Source organism: Equus przewalskii, chromosome 15 (genome assembly GCF_037783145.1).
Source record: "Equus przewalskii isolate Varuska chromosome 15, EquPr2, whole genome shotgun sequence".
Lineage (NCBI taxonomy): Eukaryota > Metazoa > Chordata > Mammalia > Perissodactyla > Equidae > Equus > Equus przewalskii.
The window spans coordinates 6,432,645-6,449,216 of NC_091845.1; the positions used below are offsets into that span (position 1 = coordinate 6,432,645).

Genomic DNA, 16,572 nt, shown 5'->3' on the forward strand with positions numbered 1-16,572 from the left:
AATAATTAACACTAAGAAGAATACTGGTGAAGCTGCTGAAGATAAAAAAGAATTCCTCCAGGCCTCCTGGAAAAGAGGTCAAACCCCCTACACAGTGAAAAGGAGTTAGACTGGCTTGAGTCTTCTCTGCAGGAACTTTTATCTGAGAACAGCACAGCAGTATCTAAGCGTTTTGCGTGATTAGAGTTTTGACTGAAAAATTCTATACCCAGTGTCATTCAGACAACAGATACACACAGATAATAGATAGCCTCAGATAGGCAAGGATTCTGGAGATAAACCATTTCTGAAAAATCTATTTTCTGGTATAATTCAGTTAACCAAGAGTTGACATAAAACGAAAACCTTGAAGGTCTGAGTCACAGAGTATGCCTATTTTCAACTTTACTAGCTATTGCCAAAACGCTCTTCAAAGTTATTTTTCGGATTTATACTGTATCAAGCACACACGGTAGCAACTTTCCCACCTGTTTGCCCTCACCTAGTCTTGTAAGAGTTTAAAATTGTTTCCAATCTAATGTGCGCAAAATGGCCCCTCGTTACTGTTTTAGTTTGCATTTTCCTCATGTGAAGCTCTGATTGCTCCCATTTCAAACACAAACTGGATATTACAATCCATATCAGGACCTCCTTTTTTCCTTCAACAATATATCGTGGAGGGTTCCACAATTCCCCTTCCCTCCACCCCTCACCGACAACAAATTCTGTGAAGGAATTGTGTAGGAAAAATATTCCTTTCTTCCTCGATCTTCTTAATTGAACTAAGACTCAGTAACGTTTTAATGGAGCATCAAGTTTAAAATCCTGAACAATATGTGGATTTTCTTTTCCTTGATTTAGTGGACCATCCAATGGATCTTTCTTTTCCAACACTATGTCACTGCTCGAGAAGAGAAGCTTTACCTGAAAACTGGCTGTGGTTTCACGCACACAAAAAGTGAAGATTTATAAATAAACTATTGATTCAGCAAAATTGCTTAATTTTCAGTTACTTGTAGAACCATAAAGTATCGTTTCCTTAGATACCTAAGTACTATTTTATTGGGCAAATCCCTCTGAGATAAGTCAAACTGCACCCTAAGCGGATTATATTTTATGGTCACTCTCCAGTTTTATAACTGTTTGGAGTCACCCACAGTTTCCCTGTTTCATCATTGTAATTTGGGTTTGTCTGCATTTCTGTCAAAACACATTTTCTCCTGCTGAGGATATTAATGATAACCTAGCAAGGAAAACTAGGAAATAAGCACCTAGTATGATGACTGGCACCATAATAGGTGTTGAACAGTGAAAATTAAGTTCTGTTTTCTGATTGAATTTCCTATCATGTCCATCCCTTTATCCTATGTTGTATTTGAATTGTCATTTAAAATGGTGACATGTATTTGTATCATAGCCATATGATGATCTCCATTACTGGGTCTTCTTAAAGTCGTTCCATTTTTCTAGATCCATCTTGCAAAAAGATATGTGGGTCAGTGCAGATGAGATACAATTTTGCATATTATGTAAAGAAATCTGATGTGGATAGTTTCTTCTAATAGCCTTTCCTGAGCAGCTACATCACATTTCCCCCTACGCTAATCCTTTAGGATCGTGTCTTTCCCCTTGATCACAAAACAAACTTACGTGCACAGAACTCATACCCAGGAGCCATTTCCACTTGAATTGGAAAGGATTAAGTACAGGTGGCCAGAATACTAATTCTAATCTTGGATTTTGCTTTTCTCATTCCAATTTGAATTTTTGTTTACATTCTAGTTAACAAGGTGGATTAAATTCATGGCTTTACCTTTATTCTCCCTTGAAACATCATCAAAATGACAGAATAGGAATTTAAAATGGCATAAACACACTAGTACAATGGGAATGGGAGAGGAGACAACAATGGCTGGAAGATTTCACAAATTTCTAAAAAATGGGAAGTAGAAGGACCAGTCATCACTCACTTAGTAGAGTGGAGAAAGCTAAAACCTAAGTCTACAGATGGCAGAAAGCAATGAGAAGAGAGTTAATTCATTCTTTAGAATCCTGGAAATTTCAGGAATTGGAGGCAACAGGTGAACCTTCAGATGGGGAGGACTGAAGACTGGTTGAAAGTCTGTATCGAGAACATTTAGTTCCCCATATGTACTCTATTACTCCTCCCAGCTAAGTGACTACTCCTCTCTTACCCTATACAGGGATGGAGATTTAGTCTTTGAAGAAATCAAAAGAGAGAGGGAGGCTCTGGGTGCAAGGACTATAGGCCTGATGGAGGATGTAGGTGAGCAGTGTGTGAAAGGACCTCCTTTGCTCTCCGGCATCCAAGCTTATATCTTCCTCTTCCCCCAACCAGCCCTTCAACTCCCTGCCCTTCCACCCACCCTCCAGCCCCCAATTTCCCCCAGGCAGAAGATTGGATAATTCTCCCCTGGAGAAACTACTTCAAGAGAAAAAAACATCTATAGACACTGACAACTAGGGGCATCTGAATGAAACAAATGGGCCCTACTGAATCAAATCACAGTGAAGCCAACAGTCAATCAACCCTGCCCATGCTTCACTCTTAAATATAATCTGTCAAAGATCACTAAACATTTGAGGAGCACCTCCAACATGAAAGGCACACAAATATTCAAAAAGACAAAAACAAATAATCTGGGGGGGGAAAATAACTCAGAGAAAAGAAACAGAAACAATGTAGGGAGTAGAAAACAGATTCAATAATATTCTGAGAGACAAAAGAGTATTTACTGCATCTTTGAAATAACAATCAGAAACGAGAAAGAGCTCTTGAAAATTTAAAACATGATAGCTAAAATTAAAAACAGTCGATATAAGAATTAGGAGATTCTAGGACCAAAGTAGAATTAAAAGACCAAGAGGTGAAAAACAAGAGAGAAAAGATAAGAAAATTAGAGGATCATGCCAGAGTTTGAAAAATAGGAATTCTAGAAAGAGAGAGTAGGAACAATAATGAACTATAAACCATTGGGAAAAAATAAAAAGAAAAATCCATGAGTGGTTCATACCAAGAATAGACAGATGATAGATTAGACAGAAAGATAGATAGATAAATGATAGACAGATAGAGGGTAGGTGTGTAGACAGAAGAATGGATGAACGGATGGATGCATAGATGGGACGAGAGAGGAGGGCTCTTACCCTTCTTGAGTAGAATGCTGTGTGCTTACTGGTAAATACAAAGGAAGTGCAGGAATTATATCACCATTTGCAACCATCAAAGTAAAGATTGGTTCAGGCAAGAATCATCAATGGATGCAAAATCTAGGGGGAAATTTCAGCGATGAAGAGGATAGTAGCATGGTCTTAAAGTGTCTTCCCATAGATTGCTTATTGCAAAGGAAAAAATAACTACCCAGTGGAGAAAAAATTGAATAACTCTTTGACTGGTTGACCTAAATTAACATCACAGTGAGGGGTGGATGGACAGTACGTGTCTCCAGAGGTGATGCCCTAAAAAGCACACAACATCACTTATGTTGTCTTCTGACCAGGAATGTATAACTTGCATCTAACTGCGATGAAACATCAGGAAACAAAATAAGGAGTATTCTATTTGAAATCAAAGGGAGACGGGCTTTATCTGGGGGAAAAAAAAAAGCATCATAAAAGACAAAGATAGGCAGTGGAAATGTTCCAGATTAAAGGAGACTGAAGAGACATGACCACTAAATGCAATGCCTTATTCTAGACTGGATCCTGTACTGGAGGGAAAAAAATAATATAAAAAACATTTTTGGATCAACGGGCAAAATTGATCCATTGGAATATGGACAGTAGATTAAGGTATTGTATCAATGTTAAATTTATCAAAGTTGATAATGTATCTATAAATATAAGATAATATCTTTATTCTTATGAAATAGATATTCAAATATTTAAGGATAGAGGGCCATTATGTATAGAAATTAGTTTTAATGGTACAGAAAAAAATATTTTTAGTCATGTGTGTGTATGTGTGTGTGTGTGTAAAGGGGCAAAAGGTTAAGAATAGGAGAATCTTGGGGAAATTATATGATTACACTCATATAATCTGTTACAAATAAAAAGTTGTTAAAAATTGCCTCTCACTCACTTTTTCTCAGGAAGCTACTAGACGATGTATTCTAACAGAGAGGTGGAGTAAACCAATTATAAAGAAGACAGAAATCCAGGAAACTAGGGAACCAACATTGGAGAAAGGGAGGCCAACTCTCAGGATAGTGGGAAAGGCAAGGCTGGCAACTTTGCAGGAGGCCGAAAAGAAGAACTAACCCTAGCTGGAGTGGGAGGATGGAGCGATTCCAGAAAGATGTCTCCTCAAAACCCCAAAATGATACCAGTAGATTACCTGATATGGCTGACTCTGTTGAAAGGCGTTTCACAGTTCCTGTGGAGAGGTTGGGGAGAATTAGTTGCAGTAAAAAAAAAAAAAAAAAAAAAAGGGCAATTATTAAGGGAAAAACAAACTTGTATAAGAAACGGAATCTAATGTAATATACTACTTGGCTCACTCATGAATAATATTTACACGGTAATAATAATGTAAACACAGAATGTTCATTTGTCCAAAAATTGTGATAGAACTATATTGAGAGAATGAGAGAAAGGAGTGAAGGGAAGGAATGAAAGGGGGTGTGTAGGGGTGTCAGAGTGCTAAATTCACAGCTTCCACATTGCAAGTTAGATAATGCTCAAGGTGACTAACAAAGAGAAAGTAGCATAAGCAAATCATTCAGAAACGAGGAGGAAAATATTAGAAGAAACAGAGAAACAGCAGAAGAAAGAAGTGTAAGAGTCTGAGAAGTGACTGAGAAGAACTCATAGATGGTATGGTGTGGGGAAGTGAATTGTAGTTTTGTTTGTTTGTAATAAGCTTTTGAATTCTATTTGACTTATATACATGTATTGTTTGGATAAAGAAAAACATTTTAAAACTCAAAATTTCTGCTTACTATGATGATTAACAAAGTATTTATTTTGTATTTCCTTTTTGGATAGTACTAGGATATAAGTAAAGCAAAAGGGAACTGCCAATTAGAAAGGTTTACTCATTATATTCATGATAAAATTTAGTTTCTTATATTATTTTCTTAAAGCTGTGAGTGTGTGGGGGTATGTGTGTGATATGTGTTGGTTTTGAAAGGGAGAGGAAAAGGAAGAGTGAGTTTTGAGTAATTCAGGTATTTGCAGAACTAAAGAAGGAAACTATCTTCATTACTTGCTTTATAATATGTTCATGCTCAAGAAAGTAATTATGACCCAAGTGGAATCTGATGCCTAAAAATAAGAAAAGGAGGCACGAAGAAAGGTGTTCTCATCAAATAGGTTGTTGTCTATAATTTTGGATACAGAACAGGATGGAAAGGGGGGCTATAGAAAAGATGTTTTACTTGATTTTTACAAATGTGGTAGAGTGCTAGACCTTATAATGTGGTACAGCTGGGGAATTAGTTCACGTGCAGGACAGGTGTAACAGAAAAAGGCACGAGAGGAGTTCATGCATGTTACATCCGTTTCAAGCTGAGAGTTCCCTGGGGAAGTGGGGACGCCAAGGAGAAGAGTGTGGGTGGTACACAATCGCTCAGTCTGGTTGGTGGAAATTTCAAGGCTAAGCAGAAATATGCTGAATTTTCTTTGGCAAAAAATATGTGTAAGAATACCAGTGATTTCTTAATCCAATTTTGCAAGTACAAACAATGCTGTGTATTATAAAAAGGGCTATTCAGATTTAGATTTCTTCATAGTTCCAATAAGGCAAAGATCAAATTTTTAATGTAAAAAAGAAAAAAACAGACAGGCAGACAATGAGTGAGGAGGTTCTAAAAACTTTAGAGGCATTTTGATTGCTCTATATTTTATGGCATTTCAAACCATAATTCTTGCAAATGGAAGTCAATGTATAAAACTGAATTAAAATGTTATGGTTTTGGAGTTTTTTTACTCTCTCTGGTCAATCTCAAATAAAACGAAGCATATGCCTTTTCAAAGGCTGATGATGTCAACATTATTGATTGGAAATGCTTCTTGGTTATAATGCCAAATATCCCATCAAAACAAAAATTCTTAAGTCCATCATCTGGATGTTTCCAAATGTCTAGATATTCAGTGCTGTGTAGACAAAACATATAAATGGCATAACCCAAAACACACAGACAGCTCACGGAACTTTGCAGGTTGTGTCCAAATATTTGGGATGATGTGGCTAGATGTTCATTGCTCTTATCTCGGGCCTGAGGAAATGGGCTGTGCAAAGTGCGTGGCTTTGTTTCAATATGCCTTAAGCCAGCTTGCTGAAATGAGTTATGACTGCAACTTTTTGCTTTAATAATCACATGCATAAGTTTGAGTTTTGTTTAACATGTCAAGGAAAAAAAGATTTGTATCCTGGGGTTTCCAAACTGAGATCAGGAATTCGTTAATTTGATTTTAGTGATCAACTTGGTCTCGAGTGGACAATCTGGTAGCTGCATTTTTAAACATAACAGAAAGCAGCCAATCAAGTGTGACCTAGTTGTCTTTTTTTAAAATTAAGGACAGTGCAAGAACGATACCCTGTAACACAGCGTTCTCCTGGAAAGATTCAAGAGTGAGGCGCATCCCCTCCACCAGAGGAACCTGCCCCTGAACTCACCGACTCCCCCACGTTTGGAACTTAGGAGAGGGGAGAGAATTTAACCAAATAAATTGTTTTGTAAAAAGTAAGTAAAAAAAAGAAAGAAAGAAATGCTTCCCTTACCAATAAGTCCTAAAATTATTAATATCTATGTTTATATACATATATGAACCTAGAGCCAACAATAAAAAATCTGGTTCTCACAGTTCTAACACAAAAGTGAATAAACACCAAAACCAAATCCTCCTAAATGGTAAAGATGTAACTGAGATTCCTGCTTTTCTGAGTTTCTGAGGTCTTTAGCGAAAGAGATCCTTCTTCTTGGCTCAGTACTACCACCTTATCACACACGACCCTGTGGGAAGCTTACACATTCTCCCGTAACAGTATAGGATTCTCTTTCCAGAACTACCTATGTTTTGGTGCCATCAAATAATAGAATTGTAACATGGGAGGGCAGGTAACCCTCAGAGCGAATTCAGTTCAGCTCTTTTGCCTTAGCCATGAAGGAACGAAGATATTAAGTAACTGATCCACGGCTCCAGAGCTAATGAGACAGAGCCCGGGAGTCCTGTCAACCGGTGCCGTGTTCTCGCATGTTTTCGCTCATTTGTGAGAGAGACTGGCAGTTCCTCCCTCATTTTCACTTGCCTCTCGAACTTTTCTTTCTCCTAGACCTGCTCCAGTCTTGCTCTGATCTTTGCCTTGTTCTCCTCTTAAACTAATCCTCTAACTTCTAACTTTAAAATTTTTGAATCTTTGCTGGGATAGCATCTATAAACAACTTATTAACACATTTTCAAAAACATTGTGGCAAAACAATGCAAAGGAAAGAATACTAAATTTGGACTTAGGAAACCTGGGTTATAATCCTGAGTATGTCTTGAATTTTCTGTAACTTTGGGCAAGTCGCTTTGCCTCTCTCCTATGCAGTATTCTGATCTATAAAATAAAAGGGTTGGCCTGGATGATCTATAAGTTTTCTTTTATAGTTGTATGATTATTTTGCTTTTTAACAAATTGAACTGTGAAAACAAAAGGGAAAAACCCCTATTTTTCTTGATCTCTATAATTCCCTACCCACTGGAACAAATTGATATTCTTCACGTTGTGCCTCAGTCTTAGCTTCCCTTTTCCACCCAGCGAAATGGGAATTGTTTTTATGTAGTTCTCTTTATACACTGCTTACCACAGCACCAAACAGACTTAACGGCTTAATAAGTATTTTTCAATGTGATGATGACAACAACTGTAAAATATAATGCAAACGTAGACATTCCAATGCTTGACATTTAAGAAATCTTGATAGAAATCTCTGTTATTTCTATTTTACTCTTCCTTTCAAAGACGAAGAATAAAACATTGGTTTTGGCAGAAGAAAATTAATTAAATTCCTTTAGGGTCCATCCCTAGCAAAGTGTTAGTTAATGAAGTTTAGAGGGATCCCAGGAGACGCATTTTCTTTCCTGGCCCCCAATAGCCAGGCTTTACTTAGTCCACTAAAAGTTGATTAAAAAAATAGTTGAAATACAGGATAAATAAGATTTTAGCCCTTGGGAAGACTGTGGTATTTCTTTTTTGTTAAAGTGTATTTAAAGGGAAAAAAAATCTTTTGGGGAGATGAAAGGAGGTAACTTGTTTATAAATAAGACTTACTTAGGTTTATGTTCTCTAGGATTTGCCATAACATGTGCCTGAGAAAAAGAATCTTCTACTATTGGAAAGGGTGCAGCGGGCCTTAAGTCTAAAATGAAAGTTGCGTAGTCAAAGGAAACTGCCCAATAGCAAATATGAGTCATCATTCCAAATGATAAGCAAAGGACAAAAATAAAATGGCTGAAAGCAGAAAAAAAGCAGAATTACTGGAAGCGGTATTGGATTACCCAGAATGTTAACTCAACTCCTCTTCTTAGAGAACTGGATTTGCCTTTTGGAGACATTCTGGCTATCAGGCACCTTAATAGCTAGCATGGCTGTGTGGCTTCAGTGGTTTATTAGCAAACACATCTTTTTTTACATGTTTGATTGCAGCCTGTGTTAGAGAGATGGTTTATTTGAACTCTTCTTCCTTAGAAAACAAATGCTTATTTTAAGCTTTCTGCAGCTTTATACTGGTGCTAGGAACATGGGGTGGCTTTAAATATGCTATCGAAGCGATTCTTGCTTTATTTTGGCACGACACTTCCGGGAAAGAGCAATACAAGGAAAAATGGAGGGCGGGATCCCCTAAGCCAAGTGCAGTTAAAAATAGTAAACATTATCTGATCTTTGATTGTCACAACTCAAGGTGAGTGAGAAGGGAAAGTTCATTCATTAGGACAAAGACTTGACGCTGAGATATTTGGGTGTCTCACCGGAGAATAGAAGATGAGCTATCATTAAAAAGGCATAGAGGGAGCCCCACATCTTCATATTCCTGCCTTCAGGATGACTAGCAAAGCTCCTCATCAAGCGTGAGGCCAACTACGAATTAACGCCAGTGCTTGAGCTTCTTTCGGTAATTTAGAAGGATATATGTGACGTTCGTTGAAATGCTTTCAGTGAGGAGTTTACTTTCGGGGGTTCACCTCCACAATCCACGTGTGCTCAGTCATACTAGAAACACATAGTTCAAAAAAATTACTTCTGCCAAGTTGGCCTTCAGTAAAATAATGAGCTGATAATTCCGTATTACTTCTACTCTTCATTTCTCTTCCACCTTCCCTAGCAATTTTTTTTTTTACCATATATCGCTACTCACTAGCGTCTCCAACAGAACATAGAGGAAATTTTAAAAGACAGCACTCAAACAAGAATTTGAATCTTATGCAAAAGCAGTCGGTTTGGGAAAGTTTCCGTGAGGAAGAGGCTGAAACTTTATTTACCAGGAATTTAAGAATTATGTTTTAACTGGCCATTCTTTTGAAGTCTCCCAATGAGAATTTTTCAGAATTGACCACCTGAACAAACATCTAGGCAAGTCAGTAAATATGGATTATAAACTACTCAAAAGTAGGAAGTTTGTCATTTTAACTCTCTGACTATAGAGCCAAGCACCAAAACATTGCAAGTGCTTCCATCTAAGGAGACACTATCAAGGGACAAGGGCAGCTGTCTCAGGAGCGGGAAAGCAGGAAAGAAGAGGCAGAGCTCACTGTCCTTTCAGGGTCTATCTCAAAGGCCTTGCTACCCTAACGTCACCTTCCCAAAGACCTGTGTCTGATAGCTAAAATTTCACCATTAAACAGATGGCCGTGTGCATTGTAACCCACTACAAAGCAAATATTCCCCAAGAGATTAACACATATTAATAAACTGTTATCTTTCCATACTGCTACAGTATGGATTCTGTAGTCTGATTTTATTTTTAGCATGATAGCTGCCTGAAAGCAAATTTGAAGAGTATGTAGGAGTGATGATGACACTAGTGGGGAGTGGGGTGTGGCGTGGTGTAGAGACAGAAGGAGGGACATAGTGCATGAACCAAGTAGAGAAAGTTATGCAAAGCAAGGGCACTGATGCAGGAATCGCTGGGTTAAGTACAATGGATGCCTCTTGTCCGCCTGGGAGCTGCATGAGGGTGCTGAGCAGCCAAAGCAAGGAGAAGGAGAGTGAGGGTCCTGAAATAAGTTTTATGTTCACAAATTGGTTTAGTTCTGGCCCTTGGCCACCTAGAGAGTAAAAGAGATGACAAAGGTTCTGGCTTTGGTCAACCCTGGAGAGAAGAGGACTGCAGAACTGGAGGAGGATTTTGGCCTACCATGGTGTGTGTGTGTGTGTGTGTGTGTGTGTGTTTCGAAATTGGGATGAGGAATTTGACAGCAGAGCAGAGACTTCCGGTATGAACATCAGAGTGATTTTGGTAAGCAGATGGAAAAGTACAGTGAATGGAACTAAGAATCAGAACAGAAGGCTTGATTTGGGGGGTGGAGAGGTTTGGGTGGTGGGGATCTCCATGGCTGGTAAAACCATACTGATGTTTGCTCTTTCCTCTTGCTCTTTCTCTGGTGCTGTGCCTTCTTTGTCTTTTTCTCTCTTGTCATTTTGTGTTTGTCTCTCCTTTTTATTTGTTTGTTTCTTTTAATTGTGGTAAAACCATAAAACATGGAAGTTACCCTCTTTTAACCATTTCCACGTGCACAGTTCAGCAGTGTTAGGTATATTCACGCTGATGTGCAGCCAATCTCCAGAATGTTTCCATCTTGCGAAACCGAAATTGCACCCATTCTTCTCAGCCCCTGGCAACCACCATTCTACTTTCTGTTTCTACAGATTTGACTACTCTAGGAACCCCATATAAATGGAATTTTAAGGTATTTGTTGTTTTGTGACTGGCTTATTTCATTTAACATAATGTCCATGTTACAGCATGTGTCAAAGATCTCATGCCTTTTTCAGGTTGAATAATATTCCATTGTATTGTGTAGACCACATTTGGTTTCTCCACTCACCCGTCGATCAACACCGGGGCGCTTCTACCTCTTAGTCACCGTGCATGCTTTCCACTTCTAGCAGTTCTTTTCCCTCTTGCTTCATTGTATACATCAGGAAACTGAAGTATATTTTAAATTATTTATTTACTAAATAAATCAGGAGAAAGAGAGGAAGCATAGAACATGGAAATCAGGTTAACGGCTTGGTATCCAGTTAATTGTGTGATCTGGGACAAGTTAATACTTCTGAGCCTCCGTTTGTACATCTGTGAAATGAGGGCTTTTGTCTAGGTGAATGTCCCTCTAAGCTCTGTGGTTTCTTGTTCTCTCTTCTTATGTCTAAATCAGGAAGGTTAAACTATCATCTCAAATCAAGTAGATTGTTCCTCACTTATATGAGACTATTTTGGATTTTTTTCCCTTTGAGTAAACGATACTTTAAGAGACAAGCCTCTACTTCTGAGCTTATTTTGTGAGTCTATTTATATTTTCAACTTGTACTGCCTTTGATGGAGACATCAAATATTTTTAATGCACCAGTATTCATTGAGCACTAATGGATGTCCAGAGTTATGTTAGTTATCACAGAGGATTTTAAAAAGAGCAGTCTAAGACAATGGTACTGCTCTTAAGAAGCTCAAAACCTAATCAGCTGTGTCCCAGGTTTACTGACTTTTAAAATTTCCTTTCAATTCATCCTAACTTATACTTGGATCTTATGTTTCTTACTACTTCTAAAATTGCTTAATCCTGTGATGTTTCTCTGGTTTTCCTTCCCCATTCGGAACATTACATCTTTTTTGTCTGGGTGACACTAACATGTCAGTCATACATAAGCTGAAGCCTTTGCAAGTACGGCACGGTACAGAGTGTTTTGCATTTCACCCATGAAGACGTGTCATGAAGAACTAGAAACAAAAGTGTTAAATTATTCAAAAAACTTGTTGAGTGTATGCAAGCAATCTTAAAGATTAAGACTCCTACTCTGGAAAGATGAAGGATTATAAGCAACACCATCGAAATCTAATAAACATTGATAGATTTTAGTGAACGGACACTGGAACTAGGGAGAATTCAATAAACTAAAAAGTGAACTCTGGACGAATTAAATAAGCCAAACTTGACACTTAAGAAATGTGCTGCTCTGAAGAAATAGTCTGGGCTTATTGAACGCATCAAGCTCCCAGGAGAAGCACCGGCTTTAAGTATAGTTTTAAATAAGAGTTTCATAAATGAATATATTTGGCTTAAAGCAGAAACATGCAGCAAAAAGAGCCACCTTCCGTGTGGTTTGGTAGCTGCTGTTACATGTGGCTACTTCAACTCCATGCAGTCCCTCTGGAGACAGAGGAGGCCATGTTAAAATTGTTCTTAGGGGCTGAACTGCGTGACCCTAAAAATTCATATGTTGAAGTCCTGACCCCCCAGTACCTTAGAATGTGACTATATTTGATGATAGAATCTTTACAGAAGTGATTAAGTTAAAATGAAGTCATCAGGGTGGTCCCTAATCCAATGCTACTGGCGTCCTTATCAGAAGGGGAAATTTGGACACAGATACGTACAGAAAGAAGATGGTGTGAAAACACAGGGAGAAGATGATCATTTGTAAGCCAAGGACAGAGCCTGGAACAGATCATTCTCTCATGGCGCTCAGAAGGAACCAATCCTGAGGACACGTGCATCTCAGACGTGCAGCCTCCACAACTCTGAGATGATACATTTCTGTTTTGAAGCCACCTAGTCTGTGGTATTGTTAGAGCAGCCCCAGCAAACTAAGACAGTTGTAACATACATGTTTATTTTTTAACAAACATCTATACAGAGCTTACAATGTGCCAGGCACACTTCTAAGCACTTTACAAAGATTAATTTAATCCTCCTAGCAACCTTATGAGGTGGGGATTACTATTGCCCCCATTTTACAGATGGAGTAACTGAAGCACAAAGAGATCGCTAATCTGCCCAACGTCTCACGCTCGGTAAGTGAAGGAGCTGGGATCTGAACCCAGGCAGCCTGCCTCGGGTGCACGTGCTGAAACCCCACTCTGTGCGGCCTCTCTTCCTTTGTCTCCTGGGATTTAACCAGGGGTTCCAAGATAGAGGTTACGACTTGTCTCCACAGAGTTGTGTTTGTGTGCGTGCGTTTTAATCTAATACCACACCATCCCTCACTGCCAACTAGACAGAAATCACATTTCATAATGTTTTTCCAGATTTTTTAGCCTCACATCAAGGAAAACAATCCAGAGTTTCTAAAAAATATTTGCTGGTCCTTCATGAGAGGCAGACGACTAGACTCCCCAGGCTTGGGATGAACAATCCTTATTTCTTACCTAGCAACATTCCACAGACGTATGAGAGGAGTGATGTCTTCTCTGTTAGCCGGCAGATAACTTCTTCCAGTTATGGAAGAATTGCATGAAAGGTAGGGCTGTGCACTACGCAGCATGGAGGCAAAGGGCTTTTCTGTCTGTGTCTTTGGCTGTCAACGGACTGTCAACCAATGTGTGTGCAGATGCTTGGCTTCAATGTGTGAAAAAATTTTTTCTACAATATCAACCTGAGAAGGCAAATTTAATTAATAAACATTCTAGAACGTGAGCTACTAAGGGAAAAAAAATCACTGTAGGGGAAGAGGGAACTCTTTATCCTTAGCCAGAAAACACAAGGGTTTTGAAGCTTGGTGTTGTCTTAGTGGCATTTTCCACAAGGAGCATCAGAAGCTGGATTGCAGTTCAGTGGGGAGAGTTCATTCTTTTCTGATTATTAAATGAAAGGAAAGTACACATGTCCGACCTGCTGAACACGCACTGTGCTGCACACCTTCCCACACCCTGCCCTTGAGAGTTTCGGGTTGAAAGACTTTGTTTGCAGTTGTTCATTGCTCAGAGTCTTGAGTGGAGGAGCCAGAAACACACCTCTTTACTCTTTCTCATTTCAGCTGACTCATACATAGCTTTTGTGGAGGTGACCATGAGAGGCCGAGGCAGGGCATGAGCCGCCAAGATGGTGCCAGCAAAAGTTTGGACTTTAATGAATCAACATACTTAGTGATTGAAACGATAAAGAGAGGGAAGGAGTTCTTACTCTACACAGATTTGGTAGCTTTTTCACTTCCCTCAAGAGTTGATCCTGGACCCCAAGTTATTATCAATGAACATCTTCATGGAAGATCCCTTTCCAATCATGACCAAGAAAACAAAGCCAAAGTACACTCGACAAAAAGGGGGCAGTGACCTATAACCTCTTCTAAACCGTTTCCTGTCACATCTAGTCAAAAGCTTGGCTTCTTGAAAATGATCTGTGTGGTTTTCTGTCTTGTTCTAATAGGAAACATTGACTTTTTTTTTTTCAAGTTATCTCTGGTATTTCCAAACAGGCCCCAGTCCCCAAATTTCCACTGCAAAGAAATCCTAAGCAAGCTTGTTGGCAAGTCTCCCCTGTTGTTCTGGGAGCCAGCTCTGCCCCAGGTGTTCCAATGTTGACACGCACTGCAGGCAGCTCACTTAGAACATCTGAGAACAAAAGGAGAAAAACATTATGAAATGTGATTTCTACCTGGGGTATGCCAGATAGGAAGGAAATAAATCCTTTGTAAGGAAGCAGGTCTCAGCCTGAATCTCAGTGCCCCAGTAAAGAATGCCAGGAGGTTGTTGCTGTTGGTGGTGGTGGGGTTAGTACGGAAGGAGGATCAAGAATTTCTAAATGAGATGGGCTGCCTCCAGAGAGGCAGTATGATGACAAAACAAATGCCCACGGTGCCACTGGTATCAGCACCTACCAAACCCGTGGTAGGGACGTGGTTCATCCTGGTGTGGTCCATTCACTTTAGGCAAATATAAGAAGGAAGGCCACATTCACCTACACCAAGCACGTGAGAACACTTTCATAAGAAGCCAGGGAACTGGGAAACATTTCTATAACTGAAACTTTTGTAGATCTGTGATACCTTTGAAGATGTTGCTAGAGAATGGAGTGATAGGTCACGTCAAGACTGGGTTTGGTTTCCTTTCTGGGTAGTCTTACCCAAATGGAAGGCTTTGGAGAACTCTAGTTCTTCATGTCGTGCTGAAGGCCAGATGAAACATTGCAGCCCCCTGCTTCCCCAAACTGAAGTTCTTTATCACTCTCTTAAGGAGATACCATGACAACGTGGCAGGTAGCTTTATGCTCCTTCAGGTCCTTTTAACTTGAATAACAACATTGCTAGTTTATCATTTCCAGCTAAGTCAGGCCATACCTGCTATGCAAGATTTCTAAGCAAAATAATTTACTGCAAGAAACTGTCGATTGCCTGTCTGCTTTGCTAACTTTAAAGAGATTGACAAAGACCAGAGATATGAAAGGAAAATACTTGTGAAATAGAATCAGAGTCCCTGCTCCCACTACTTGGCACCACTCTTATCTTTCTAGAATAATTCTAAGACTCTTATTCAAGTTGAAAGCTCACCCTGATGACTTTCCATGATGAATATTTGTATAATTGGATGTTCATTTGTTACTCATTTAGTTAACCAATTTATTTTAGACAGAGCCTAAGTATATAGAAGTGAACCTATTTGCACATACTTTTTGATCAGAATGAGAGTTTCGTCCTACCACAAGGGAGGCTAAAATCCACACAAAGAAGCATATTTTGTGATGCACTTTACAAAAGGAACGTGCACATTTTCTGATAATTATTTTAGCACACTGAGTTAAAGCAGACCTTATGAAAAGGTCTTATCAGGTTATTCTTTTAAAAAAAATTAATATTGATGAGAGTGCCTAAATATTTTCTCACCCAAGCTAACTTGTGCTGGGTAAATTATGCTGATGGATTGCATAAACTAATTAGGAAGTGGGAATGCCAAAAACCCACTTGAGGTTGAAAGAGCAATGAAGTTAAAATAACTGTGGTCTCCAAAGTATTGAGTCAAGAAAATGCTCTGGATTCATGGGGGGATTTGGAGAGAAAGCAAAAGGAATTCAGTGGTTATGTGGTAAAGTAGCAAGATTTCTGAATCAATAGTCAAGAGACCTACCTTCAGATGTCAGCTTTTGTCACCATACTCTGGGGAATTCACTTCTCCTCTGGGCTTCATCTGTAGAACGAGGTGTTTGAATTGGATGATCTCTAAAGTCCCTTCCAAGTCTACGATTAGTCTGTGAAATAGGTAACATTAGTTTAAAGTATGCTGGTTTTGATTAGTGATACAGTTTTTGTTTAAACATGATTTAATTAAATTAAAATTTGTGCTACATTAGCATGCTTGGGATTTTTTCTATGGTTGTTCTAATCCCTGCATTCAACTTGATTAACCAGGCTATTGAAATAGTTTAAGACTCGGAGCCGGCCCGTGGCTGAGTGGTTAAGTTTGAGGGCTCTGCTGTGGCAGCCCAGGGTTTCGCCGGTTCAGATCCTGGGCACGGACATGGCACTGCTCGTCAGGCCATGCTGAGGCGGCATCCCACATGCCACAACTAGAAGGACCCGCAACTAAAAATATACAACTATGTACCAGGGGCTTTGGGGAGAAAAAGTAAAAATAAAATCTTTAAAATAAATAAATAAAT

The 16,572-nt window shown here is 39.0% G+C and overlaps 1 long non-coding RNA gene across 1 annotated transcript in view; it reads right to left on the minus strand.

Moving 5' to 3' along the window:
- LOC139076092 (uncharacterized) overlaps positions 1-16,151 on the minus strand; it is a 32,637-nt gene extending 16,486 nt beyond the window's left edge. Inside the window, exons 1-2 of the long non-coding RNA XR_011527345.1 lie at positions 16,041-16,151; positions 4,337-4,375 (exon numbers count right to left, since the gene is read on the minus strand). This is a non-coding gene — a long non-coding RNA (uncharacterized lncRNA). The remainder of the gene's footprint in view (positions 1-4,336; positions 4,376-16,040) is intronic.
- Between the last annotated feature and the right edge of the window lie 421 nt (positions 16,152-16,572).